We start from the raw sequence: 13,471 nt of genomic DNA on the forward strand, positions 1-13,471 counted from the left end.
TGCAGCAGTGGTTTGAGATCATGGGAAAGGCATAAGGCCGTAACAACACTGGGGCTCTGTGTGTGTGTGTATGTGTGGGTGTTTCCCCCTCTCTACTCCAGATGCTTGCCTCTGTGGTCTGCTTGGCTGGCTCCAGAACAGTTTATAGCACTCCCCTTTTCTGTTTACCGGGGACCTTATAGGAGCCAATGCAGAAAGTGAAGGAACTTAAGGAACTGAAGGAACTTAACTTTCACTCTGCAGGAACTTACAGCGGAGGATTGGAGAAGATTGAAAAGAAAAAAACAACACAGAGCTTCCTCTACTGTTCTATACATCCTACCTTTCTTCTCTAGGTTAAACCACTTACTCACCCTCTCACCCTCTCCCTCTCCCCTCTCTCTCTCTCTCTCTCTCTCTCTCACACTCCCTTTCACACTGTATCTGTCTTTTCATCACGTTTACAGGCGGTAGCCAAGAAAACATTTGGGTGCAACAATTTCCGATCTGCACTGGAGAACGGTCTCTCTCTCTCTCTCTCTCTCCCTCTATAAATATATCTTGCTGTCGCTCTTTCAAGCCTCCCATTCATTCAGGACCCTCTCTCCTATCTCCAGAGCTCTACTTCTTCCGTAAGTGTTACTGAGATTGCCCAGCACTGAATGTACTATAGAATGTTTGTTTGTTAGACCTTGTTGTTAAACCACCTTATTGAAAACAGATCTCATTTGGACATAAATATATGTAATGTTCGTGTTTGATTGTCATATTCTCCTCTGTTCAGTCTTGTTTCGCAATGACGTCTTGTTACTGACATTTCCTACTAGTAACATTTCCAACGAAGAATGTTACTAGTAAAACCCACACATTTTTTGTTTGTTTGTTCTCTGTCCCATTTCATTTTGCTATGATGTCTTGTAATGTATTTTAAATGGGGATGGTTTTGCCTGTGGAACAGATGTGATTGGGATGGAGCGGGCTGGTTGTCATCTTGGCTTCTTTAATGAGAGGGGTGATAGGCTGTGGAGTTAATTGGGATTGCTGTAGCTGAAACCACAGTGGAAAGCAAAGCAGTGTTGCATTGACCTAAATGAATTTAAGAACACTCCACTCATGTGGAAGGAGATGTTAGCATAACATTATGATAACATTGAGATGCATGCATGTGTAAGCATGCATGTATCTTCAGCGTGTGTGCGTGTTGCTGTTCTTTGCGTGTGTGTGTGCGCGTGGGCCTCCCAGACACCCTGGTGTTGTTTCAGTGACTCAGCAGAGGGCTTTAATTACCACAGGTCGTTGCGAAATCTCCCTGACCACTCGGGCCATCCACTCTGTAAAGCACAGTCAGACACAGACAGACAACCCATCGTTCTGCTGATCTCATCCTGACTCCACTTTTTACCACCCTCAGGATAACGGCAGACATGGGGGAATTCTCAATGTCTATGGAAGTAGTCTTCAGTACTGTTAGCCTGGTTCCAGATCTGTTGGTGCTTTATTGTCAACTCCTTAACAGAACTCAGAACAGTTCGAATCACAGAGGTTTATTTACAAAACAGGGGGCAGGAAAACGACAGGTCAAGGGCTGGCAGAGGTCAGTAATCCAGAGCAGAGTCCGTAAGATACAGAATGGCAGGAAGGTACAGGGCCAGGGCATGGAGCAGTCAGTAATCCAGGGCAGTGTCAGAAGGTTCAGAACGGCAGGCAGGCTCAGGGTCAGGGCAGGCAGTATGGTCAAAACCAGAAGAACTAGATAATAGGGACTAAAGAAAACAGGAGTACGGGAAAAAACACGCAGGTAGGCTTGACGAGACAAGATGAACTGGTAACAGACAAACAGACAACACAGGTATAAATGCACAGGGCATAATGGGAAAAATGAGCGACACCTGGAGGGGGGTGGAGACAAGCGCATGACAGGTGAAACAGATCACGACTCCTATGGTCCCTATAAGTTCTGTGAACTAATTGTAAATCAAAACACTAAAAAGTTCAAATTAAGGCACACCTAATTATTTTTAATTACTTGTAGTTAACCTAATGGTTTTGTGCAACAACAAAAAAAAATTAAACTGTACTTTACTTAAAAATATAATGTTAATTAGTTTAATACATTGGATTGCTGCATATTGAATAGCTATGCTTTAGCTGTAGTCAACTTAGTTTGTATTTGTATTTATTAGCTGATGCCAAGGCAGCAGCTACTTTTCCTGGGGTCCAGCAAAATGTATACAAAAGTTATACTTAAAAAGAAAAAATATTACAATACATACACAACAGATTAAGTGTGTGCCCACAGGCCCCTGCTCTACTACCATATATCTACAACACAAAATCCATGTGTACGTGTGTGTATAGTGTGTTTGTTATCATGTGTTTGTATGCATGTGTCTGTGCCTATGTTTGTGTATTTTTATAAATGTTTCTATCGGATTTTACTGCTTGCGTGAGTTACTTGATGTGGAATAGAGTTTCATGTAGTCATGGCTCTATGTAGTACAGTGCGCCTCCCATAGCCTGTTCTGGACATGGGGACTGTGAAGAGACTTCTGGTAGCATGTCTTGTGGGGTATTTTTTATTTTATTTTATTTAACTAGACAAATCAGTTAAGAACAAATTCTAATTTACAATGACGGCCTACACCGGCCAAACTCGGACGACAATGTGCCAATTGTGCGCCGCCCTATGGGACTCCCAATCACGGCCGGTTGGGATACAGCCTGGAATCAAACCAGTGTGTCTGTAGTGACGCCTCTAGCACTAAGATGCTGTGCCTTAGACCTTTGCGCCACTTGTGAGCCCAAAAGGACGAGGTACTACCGAGATGCATGGGTGTCCGAGCTGTGTGCCAGTAGTTTAAACAGACAGCTCGGTTCATTCAACATGCCAATACCTCTCTACTGTGTGCCAAGAGAGATTGACATGTATATTTTTAATGTTAGCTCTCTGTGTCCATCCAAGAACCAGTCGTGCTGCCCTGTTCTGAGCCAATTGCAATTTTGTGGTCAGGTGCCACAAAAAGTCCCACTTTGTGGCACCTGACCACGTGACTAAACAGTAGTCCAGGTAAGACTAAACTAGGGCCTGTAGGACCTTCCTTGTTGAGAGCTGTTAAGAATGCAGAGCAGAGCTTTATTATGGACAGACTTCTCCACATCCTAGCTACTGTTGGAATAATGTGTTTTGACCATGACAGTTCACAATCCAGGGTTACTCCAAGCAGTATAATCTCCTCAACTTGCTCAATTTCCACATTATTCATTACAATATTTAGTTGCGGTTTAGGGTTTAGTGAATGATTTGTCCCAAATACAATGCTTTTAGTTTTTTTAAAAAATATTTATGACTAACTTATTACTTGCCACCAATTCTGAAAATAAATACATTTCTTTGTTAAGTGTTTGCAGTCATTTTAGTCACTGTGATAGCTGATGTGTATAGTGTTGAGTCATCTGCATACATAGACACACTGGCTTTACTCAAAGCCTTTGACCTTCCTTCAACCATTTATGGAAAACGACTACCTCGATTTAGTTAGGTACTATTAACTCAAAACGTAACAAACCATACTATATTCTTAGTACACACAACTCAAAGTCAGTCAATTTTCATGCATTCAAGGAATCTCTATTCTAGTTTGAGGAAGGCCCTTTCCTGTTTCAGCATGACAATGCCCCCGTGCAAAAAGCGAGGTCCATACAGAAATGGTTTGTTGAGATCGGTGTGGAAGAACTTGACTGGCCTGCGCAGAGCCCTGACCTCAACCCCATCGAACACCTTTGGGATGAATTGGAACACTCACTGCGAGCCAGGCCTGATAGCCCAACATCAGTGCCCAACCTCATTAATGCTCTTGTGGCTGAATTAGAAGCAAGTGTAGAAGCAAGATGTTCCAACATCTAGTGTAATGTCTTGCCAGGAGATTGGAGGCTGTTATAGCAGCAAAGGGGGACCAACTCCATATTAATTACCATGATTTTGGAATGAGATGTCCGACGAGCATGTGTCCACATACTTTTGGTCATGTAGTGTATTTTGTGGCACCAAAGGAAATATATCCATGGGATAATCTAATTATACAGCATTCCATTGAGACAGCTTTAAGTATTGCATTAATTAAGGACTGTCGCTCACCATTCTTATTTTGACCCTAAGGGAGGAATAAAATGTTTTGCCTTTTGTACTTTCAGCTAAAATATAACAAAGAGTCAGATATAGTTATCAGAACAGACATTCAAAATATCTCACTTAGTTACCTCGATACTTTTAAAAAAGACCTATAAGCACATTACCATTTAACTGAAATCAATTAACTCAAAAACAACAAAACATACCATTAGATGCTAGTGACACTATCTATAATTTATTTAGAATTTAAGGAAAACACAACCAGCATGGCTCCAACGGCATTCTGCAGCGTTACACCATCCCATCTGGTTTGCGCTTAGTGGAACTATCATTTATTTTTCAACATGACAATGACCTAACACACCTACAGGCTGTGTAAGGGCCATTTGACCAAGAAAGAGAGTGATGGACTGCTGCATCAGATGACCTGGCCCCCACAATCACCTGACCTCAACCCAAATGAGATGGTTTGGGATGAGTTGAACTGCAGGGTGAAGGAAAAGCAGCCAAAAATTGTTCAGCATATGTGGGAACTCCTTCAAGACTGTTGGAAAAGCATTCCAGTTTAAACTGTTTGAGAGAACGCCAAGAGTGTGCAAAGGGTGGCAACTTTGAAAAAACTCAAATATATTTTCATTTGTTTAACACTTTTTTGGTTACTAAATGATTTCATATGTGTTATTTCATAGTTTTGATGTCTTCACCATTATTCTACAATGTAGAAAATAGTAAAAATTAAGAAAAACCCTTGAATGAGTAGGTGTGTCCAAACTTTTGACTGGTTCTGTACGTAGGCGTAGCAAACTAGCTAGTAGGGTTACCTAGTCACAAATCGTACAGATTTGTTGGAATACATTTTACAAAGTAAGGAATTAAACTGTCCTGATCATTTATAATTTACCATATCAGCGTGCTCAATAAGCATATGACAACCATACTGCAGTAGGAGAAGATGTGTGTTGACCACCAATGGCACCAACTAGTTGTTGCTGCATCTCTTCAGCACGTGCACCCTTGGCATAACATTAATAAACAAATTCTGTCGCCATACTCTGTACACGCGGTCAAAACATTTACTTGTCAAGCAACACACTAACATACCTAGAGTAATGTTAGCCAAACTGAATTGCACAATATCTCCATAGAACTCACTAATAATAAAAACTTAGATAAAACTCATAATCAGCATGGTTGCTGTCCAAACGGGTCTGTTTAGTTGCAGTCACACAGTAAAACCTGTTTGAATATAGTCATTGACAAAACAGATATTTACCACAGTTCTTCTTACTATGAAAATCCTTAACAGTATTTGAAATTCCCTCGCTTTGAGATGCACCACGGTACAGAACGTTGTTGACGCACATGACGCCAGACAACGTCGGGCTGTACAGTTAAAAATATGAGTTACACTATTCAGTTAAAATAGTTGAGTTCAGGAAAAGTAAATGCTATGTGCACATCAGGGTAACCCAATACTTTAGAGTCAGGATAACGGTTTGCCACGTAATGAGTTTACAACAAAAATGTGTTTAACTCCACGACACTGTTAGGGTTTACAGTGTGCAGGCTTTGGCAAGACAACACAAACACATCAGGGACCAGGCTACAGTGCTGTATAACACTGCAAATTGACATACTACAAACCAAAACAATCCATATATTATGTGAGATAATTGCATTGTGTAGTAGTAATGAATACTTACTGAGGGAGGATGCAGCGAACTATCAAACCACTGTTTGTATATCCTAATCAACAATGGCACAACAATGTATAGGTGTCAGAAATGGTTCCTACTTGTAAAATCTGTGTCCTTATCTGACTCATTACACCAGAGGGATAGTTTCTTTGTTTTTCGATGTCACACTGCAATGAATCATTCAATAACCTGATCACAAAGGTCAGTGTTTCACACTATACTAGATGATTAGTAGGAGCAAAGGTTAACATCACAGTTGTAAGCGCCATGTGTCTGCCAGCTCTCTTCTTTTTTATTGTCTTGTTTTGTCTCCTCTCATAACCTCTTTTTAAAAAATCTAACCAAACTTTATTTAAAAAGCACATTTCCTTAAAGGTAAGATGCAGTGCAAAGTTCTTCCCATAAAATATAAAAAGTGAGAAAGATAAAAACACAACCAGGTTGGGGTCAATTCCAGTTAAATTCCAGTCAATTCAGAAGGTAAATCAAATTCCAATTCCAAATGTTCCTCATTGAAAAGCATTGGAATTGTTGTGTACTTCCTGAATTGGCTGGAATTTAAATGGAATTGACCCCAACCCTGAACAAAGTATGTTTCTTTAGCTCATCTCCTTTCTCCTCTACTTCTCATTCTCTACTCTATTTCTCTCCTCCCCCTTCCTTTCCTCTCAGCACCCCCTTCCCTCCTCTTCTTTTCTCCCCTGCCATCCTCTCCTCTTGTCCCCTCCTCCCTTTTCCTCATGTTCTACTTAAAGAGCTGGATACATAGCGGAAATATGCAGGGAGGGATGGAATGTGCTTACCACTTCCTTCCCACCATTGTCTGCCCATTTGATTGGTTAAAACGGTTGCTGTTCATGTTTTGTCCATTATGTCATACTATATTATTCCATTAGAATTAAGGCCACAGGTACTCTTGATACCCCAAAAATGATTGAGAGAATGTCAAGAGTGTGCAAAGCTGTCATCAAGGCACAGGGTGGCAACTTTGAAGAATCTCAAATGTAAAATATATTTAGATTATTTTAACACTTTTTTGGTTACTACATGATTCCATATGTGTAATTCCATAGTTTTGATGTCTTCACTATTATTCTACAATGTAGAAAATAGTAAGAATAAAGAAAAACCCTTGAATGGAGTAGGTGTTCTAAAACATTTGTACGGTACTGTATAAATACAAATATTACAATACTTTAAATACTTTAATACTTTTACAAAATGTGTAGAAATAAAAGAAACTCATGAAATAATAATATTCATGTGATAATCAAAAAAGCATGTTGCTTGGATAAGTTAAACAATTATAAAAAAAATATAGAAATATATATACAGTACAAGTAAAAAGTTTGAACACACCAACTCATTCATGGATTTTTCTTTATTTGACTATTTTCTACATTGTGGAATCACAGGGAAGACATCAAAACTATGAAATAACACATATGGAATCATGTAGTAACTAAAAAAATATTAAACAAATCAAAGGTACAGAGGTACATGTGACCCTGACCACGTGGCAAAAGGAATTTTGAAAATTGCTTGCACAGAAGCAGAGTTAGTGCATTGCAGCATTACAATCAACACACAATTTTTTAAGGAAACTACAACTCTGCATATTTTCCCATTTCACAGGAGCATTATATATGTGATTCTAGTTATTTTACCTCACACTGTCTAGTTTGTCTCACACTGTTTTGTCAGTTTGCTTTGTAACGTGTTAGATAAGATCAACTTTGACACAACATAGGTCACATACTGATCGAAGGGGATATAAACACAATAGTAAAAACAAAATGGCCTCATGTAATCAAGGCCTTTAACTGTAGTAAACTATACCTATGGTATGCATTGAGTAACAATTTTATGAATTCCGTTCACACAATGGGATGTCCATATGAATTATATCTGATTGTTTTTAAATGAGTGTTTGTTTCCTCAGGTGGCTATAACAGCATGCGATGTCAGCCAATCAGTTAATTCAGCATTTCATATTTTTCTGCCACCAGTCTGGGGGATATGGCAAGAAGCTGGCTAAAAATGGGCATGGTATCATTTGACTCAACATCTAACAAGCTTAGCTTTCTGAATGAACCAGAAAATCAATAGTTATTTCTGAATGATTATCAAAGTTAGATGGCTAATTTGGTTATTCTGCTTTGTGATATACCCCACAGGTTTGGTCTTACTGTATCACTGTTCTGTTCAACCCAACAGTAATCAGATAAGCCTTCCCGAACATAAATAGACCCAGATCAAACAAGACCCCCCAATGTACAGCACTATTACAAGTAAACAGTGCAACTGTTAACCCCCCATGCAGGAAGTGAGGGGCTTTTGACCTTTCACATTTTGAGGTCCTACTACTGTGAGCTTAGAGGCCCACTAAAATTCAAGTAATGCGAAGCCGGCAGCTGCAGAGGTCAACTCTCCCATGCCATCTGCTAATAAGCATGTTCGGTGTTTAAATATAGACCCGGCTACCCCTGTTATTTTTTCAGCCCCATGTTGAATGCTTGAATCCAATGTGTCATTACATGGAGTAGGGTTGTGTGTCGTCCTAAATCCCTAAGGGATATTCAGATGTACAAACGAGGAGGGAGAAGAAGGCACTGGGGAGTTAGAGCATGAAACATTAAAGCTATACTGTTCTAGGAAGAAAGAATTGACCGATTGTACACAGTACACACGCTAGGGATCTGTTTTTGGATTGTAATACAGGGTTCAAATATGCAGGGTGTTATGTCAGGACAGGCGACATATACAGCCTGTAACACTCTCTCTCACACACAGTGCATGCATGAGCACACACTCACACAAAACATTATTGCATTGAAGAGAGAATATTTGCTCCACTCCTTACTAGTCACTAGCAATATTTGCATGGTAGTTTTATTTACATTTTAGTCATTTAGCAGACGCTCTTATCCAGAGCGACTTACAGGAGCAATTAGGCTTAAGAGCGTTGCTGAAAATCAACAGATGTTTCACCTAGTCAGCTCGTGGATTCAAACTAGCAAACTTTTAGTTACTGGCCCAACGCTCTTAACTGCTAGGATACCTGCCGTCGCTGTTTCAGTCACCCAACCTCTTGTTACGACCGCAGGTGTTCAACAGTGCAGGGAGGGTAGGGGCCAGTTTATTAAGGGTGTGTGTGAGAGAGAAAGTGTTACAGACTGTAAACTTCACTCACCTCTCCTAGTTCCAAATACCCCACCCCCTTAGCCAGCCCACACACTCTCACAGGTAGTTTTAGAGCTGTCAATTTGCCGGTCATGCTGCCCTGCCCCTGCTTGTGTGTGTTCTGCATTGTGTCACTCTCTATTTGCTACACACACACATGCTCCTACCCGCCCCTTTCTCAGTTATCCCCGGTGGTATGAACTTTGGATATGCAGCAGTGAAGTGTGGAACTGTTGCTTGTCAAGTCTGCCAGAGAATGCCTGAGTCATTATTGACGGTGACTCTAAAGTTGGAAAACCTTCTCTCTCCCTGTCTGTCTCTCAGTCAGTCTATCTGTCTCTCCGTAGGACAACATCAACGTCTTCCTTCCTTTGGGAAGCACGGACTAAAGGAGGCACAGCTCTTTCACGCAGGAGACCTCCAAGACACATCCACTAAAGCCACTGTCAAGTAAGTACTGCTACATATTAGGATGCACATACAGTACCAGTCAAATGTTTGGACACACCTACTCATTTAAGGGTTTTTCTTTGTTTTTACTGTTTTCTATATTGTAGAATAAAGAAGACATCAAAACTATGAAATAACACATATAGAATCATGTAATAACCAAAAAAGTGTTTTGGTTACTACATGAAAAGTGAATGAGTAGGTGTGTCCAAACTATTGACTGGTGCTGTATTTACATACAGATGACAAGATATTGATTACTTTTGTATGTATTGTCTGATCTGTGACTGGAACATACTGGACAGATTATGTGAGCGGAGTTGAGCGGTTGGAAATCCAACTCAGAGATGTGCACACCACTCATCCTTTCAAACCGCTCTGCTAAAAACCACTCCATGCACACAGGAGAAAAAACTGCAGCTCCAAATTCGCTCCCTTCACACATCATATCAAATAGACTACATGTCATATTAAACAGCATATACACACTCTAAATAGGTCAGGAGCCAGACAGGGAGCCTAAGAAGGAACTTTTATTTATTTATTTAGGCTATGTTATTTAAATGATTTTAAGGCTATTGCCTACAAAGAAATGCATTGTGAAGCATTTGCGAGTGTGACACAATAGGCTGGTAGGGATATAAAGTTTGGCCAGTCTGTGGCTTCGGGCTCATGTGATGGTTCCTGGAGAGCAGGCCAGCAGCGGAGAATATCCTCTCCACACTTGCAGAGCCACTGGGGATGCTTAACACCCTTTTTGGCCACTCTTGCCAGGCTGGGCAGAGATGCAGAGTTGTTTTTTGTTTTTTTATATAAGTAGGCCAAAATGTTTTTAGGCAAAATAACCCAATCAAAAGGGAAAGCCTCTTGAACGTGGGAATATGCCAGGCCTATTGTGCCAAAATCAATTAAGTCCTATTGTATCAATAATAGAACAAAAATTTATGAAATGTTTAAGAGATCAGATTTTTTGTCTAGAAATACTTTGCTACAATGACACATTTAGTTATCTACCCACCTTGTTTCTTTCTTTTAGCATGTGCATGTGCATGTAATAAGTACACCATCATGCTTTCGTGTCTTTTCAGATTCCACAATGATTCTTTAGTTGTGGACATTACATCACCACACTCCTTCTCTTGCTATTTGTCCTCATCTTTGTTAGTCACCTTGATTTTGCACCTGTGTGTTTTATCAGTTTCTTTATGAACATAATTAGCAAACTCCATGACAGTAGCTAAAGCAAGGGGCTATAGCAGCTCACAAGTAGACTACAAATGCATGCTGGGCTGGGCATGCCCTGAGCTCGTGAAATGAGTGCTACTTTGAGCACTACTAGAGTAAAATTGGAGTGGGCAAGAAGGACCACACTCCAGCCTTTGAGCATCTGGCTCTGTGCCCCAGTCAAATTGGGCACACCGCTCTTTGCTCCGCTCGAATACTCTGAGATCGGTTATTTTATGAGACTAAGTTTGAACAGTGTGAGAGACTCACCTTTCTCTTTCTAACAAGACAAGACTAAGCTATTACAGATAGCGTGTGTGTGTGCAGGCTTTTGTGTGTGTTTAAGGGTGTGGGTGCGTGTGTGCAGTTGCCAAGTATGTGCGTGATTGGGGTGAACTTGTGAACGTGTTTGTAGATGACCCCAGGTTTAAATGTAACTATGTGGACTGTTTTCTCAAACAAGCGGCTGTCAATGTGAAATCTCTGTCACGGTCTTCCTCCTCTTCATCTGAAGAGGAGAGGCGAGAAGGATCAGAGGACCAAAATGCGGCGTGGTATGTGTTCATAGTGAATTTTAATAAAGAGAACACTGAACACTGCAACACTATACAAAAGAGTAACAAAAACAATAAACCAATGACGACCATGAAGTTACAAATGAGACCTGTGCTGACACAAGCCACTAACATAGACAATCACCCACCAACAAACAGTGCAACCCAGGCTACCTAAGTATAATTCTCAATCAGAGACAACTAATGACACCTGCCTCTGATTGAGAACCATACTAGGCCGAAACATAGAAATCCCCAAATCATAGAAAATCAAACATAGACTGCCCACCCAACTCACGCCCTGACCATACTAAATAAATACAAAACAAAGGAAATAAAGGTCAGAACGTGAAATCAACAAAAAGGTTCTATTCAGTGTAAATCTCTGGGGCTATTCTGCATTTAATTTGCTATTGTCTCTACTGTTTGCTGTAGAGTACAATAGAATAGATACCTGCCATCAATCAATACTCTTTCTGTGTGTGTGTGTGTGTGTGTGTGTGTGTGTGTGTGTGTGTGTGTGTGTGTGTGTGTGTGTGTGTGTGTGTGTGTGTGTGTGTGTGTGTGTGTGTGTGAGAGGAGAAGAGCAGCATTTATGTTACATGTATTTGAAATACTTATTTAAATTACTTTTGAGTATTTTGTCAATTATATTCTACTATTCTACAATTATACTTCTACTCCAGTGTATTTTATAGACTTTAGAGAGCTGTATTTTGTATTTTCAAAATACAAAATAACCCAAAATACTTTTCAACAGTCCTGATAAAGAGACATACAGTGAATGGCCTATTTCTTCTAAAATAAATTGAAATTGAAAGAACATTTGGCGTTCACACATGTATTTATATTTAATCCTCATTAGCTGCTGCCAAGGCAGCAGGTACTCTTCCTGGGGTCAAGCTACATTAAGGCAGATATATATTACAATACATTCACAACATATTTTACAACATATTATGTTCCTTCAAAATCCATGTGAATGTGTGTGAATAGCATGCATATGTTTGCACGCATGTGCCTGTGCCTATGTTTGTGTTGATTCACAGCCCGCTATTCCATAAGGTGTATGTTTATTATATCATTTATAACATAAGGTGTTTTTTTATTTAATTTTCTGCTTGTTTGAGTTACTTGATGTAGAATAGATTTCAATGTAGTCATGGCTCTACATGGTACTGTGTGCCTCCCATAGTCTGTTCTGGACTTGGGAATTGTGAAGAGACCTCTGGTGGCATGTCTTGTGGGGTATTTATGGAAGTCCGAGATGTGTGCCAGTAATTCAAACAGACAGCTCGGTGCATTCAACATGTCAAAACCTGTCACGAATACAAGTAGTGATGGAGTCAATCTCTCCATCACATGGAGCCAGGAGAGACTGACATGCATATTATTAACATTAGCTCTCTGTGTACATACAAGGGCCAGCCGTGCTGCCCTGTTCTGAGCCAATTTGCAAGCCTAAGTCCCTCTTTGTAGCACCTGAACACACGACTGAAAAGTATTCCAGGTGCGACAAAACTGAGGCCTGTATGAACTACCTTGTTGTTGTGCTTTTAAGAATGCAGACGAGAGCTTTATTATGGACAGACTTCTGCCCATCCTAGTTATTGTTGTATCAATATGTTTTGACAATGACAGTTTACCATCCAGGGTTACTCCAAGCATTTTAGTCACCTCAACTTGCTCAATTATCACATTATTCATTACAATTTAGTTGAGGTTTAAAGTTTAGTGAATTGTTTGTCCCAAATACAATGCTTTTAATTTTGGGAATATTTAGGAGCAACTCAAACTAACTGCAGCTCTTTGTTAAAGTGTTGCAATAATTTCAGTTGCTGTGGTAGCTGACTTTTTTAGTGTTGACTCATCCACATACATGGACACACTGGCTTTACTCATAAGTAAAGATTGAAAAAAGTAAGGGGCCTATACAGCTGCCCTGGGGAATTTCTGATTTGACCTGTATTTTGTTGGAGAGGATTCCATTAAAGAACACCCTCTGTGTTCTGTTAGACGGGTAACTCTTTATCCACAATATAGCAGGGGGTGTAAAGCCATAACACATACGTTTTTCAGGCAACAGACTATGATCAATAATGTAAAAAGTCACACTGAATTCAAACAAAATAGCCCCCTCAATCTTTTTATCATCAATTTCTCTCAGCCAATCATCAATAATTTGTGTAAGTGCTATACTTGTTGAATGTCCTTTCCTAAAAGCGTGCTGAAAGACTCTTGTCAATTTGTTTACA

The 13,471-nt window shown here is 40.0% G+C and overlaps 1 protein-coding gene across 8 annotated transcripts in view; it reads left to right on the forward strand.

Annotated features, from left to right (window-relative positions):
• The first annotated feature begins 247 nt into the window (after window positions 1-247).
• The window catches only part of LOC115107102 (LIM domain only protein 7-like), a 118,750-nt gene continuing 105,526 nt past the window's right edge, over window positions 248-13,471 (forward strand). For 4 of the 8 annotated variants that reach the window (XM_029630552.2, XM_029630570.2, XM_029630579.2 and 1 more), the window contains exon 1: window positions 9,166-9,438. The gene's annotated coding sequence lies outside the window, so the exon portion shown is untranslated. Of the gene's footprint in view, window positions 612-9,164; window positions 9,439-13,471 lie in introns of those variants that run through there. The other 4 variants (XM_029630561.2, XM_029630544.2, XM_029630508.2 and 1 more) reach the window with 3 other exon arrangements.

This window comes from Oncorhynchus nerka, linkage group LG3 (assembly GCF_034236695.1).
Source record: "Oncorhynchus nerka isolate Pitt River linkage group LG3, Oner_Uvic_2.0, whole genome shotgun sequence".
NCBI lineage: Eukaryota > Metazoa > Chordata > Actinopteri > Salmoniformes > Salmonidae > Oncorhynchus > Oncorhynchus nerka.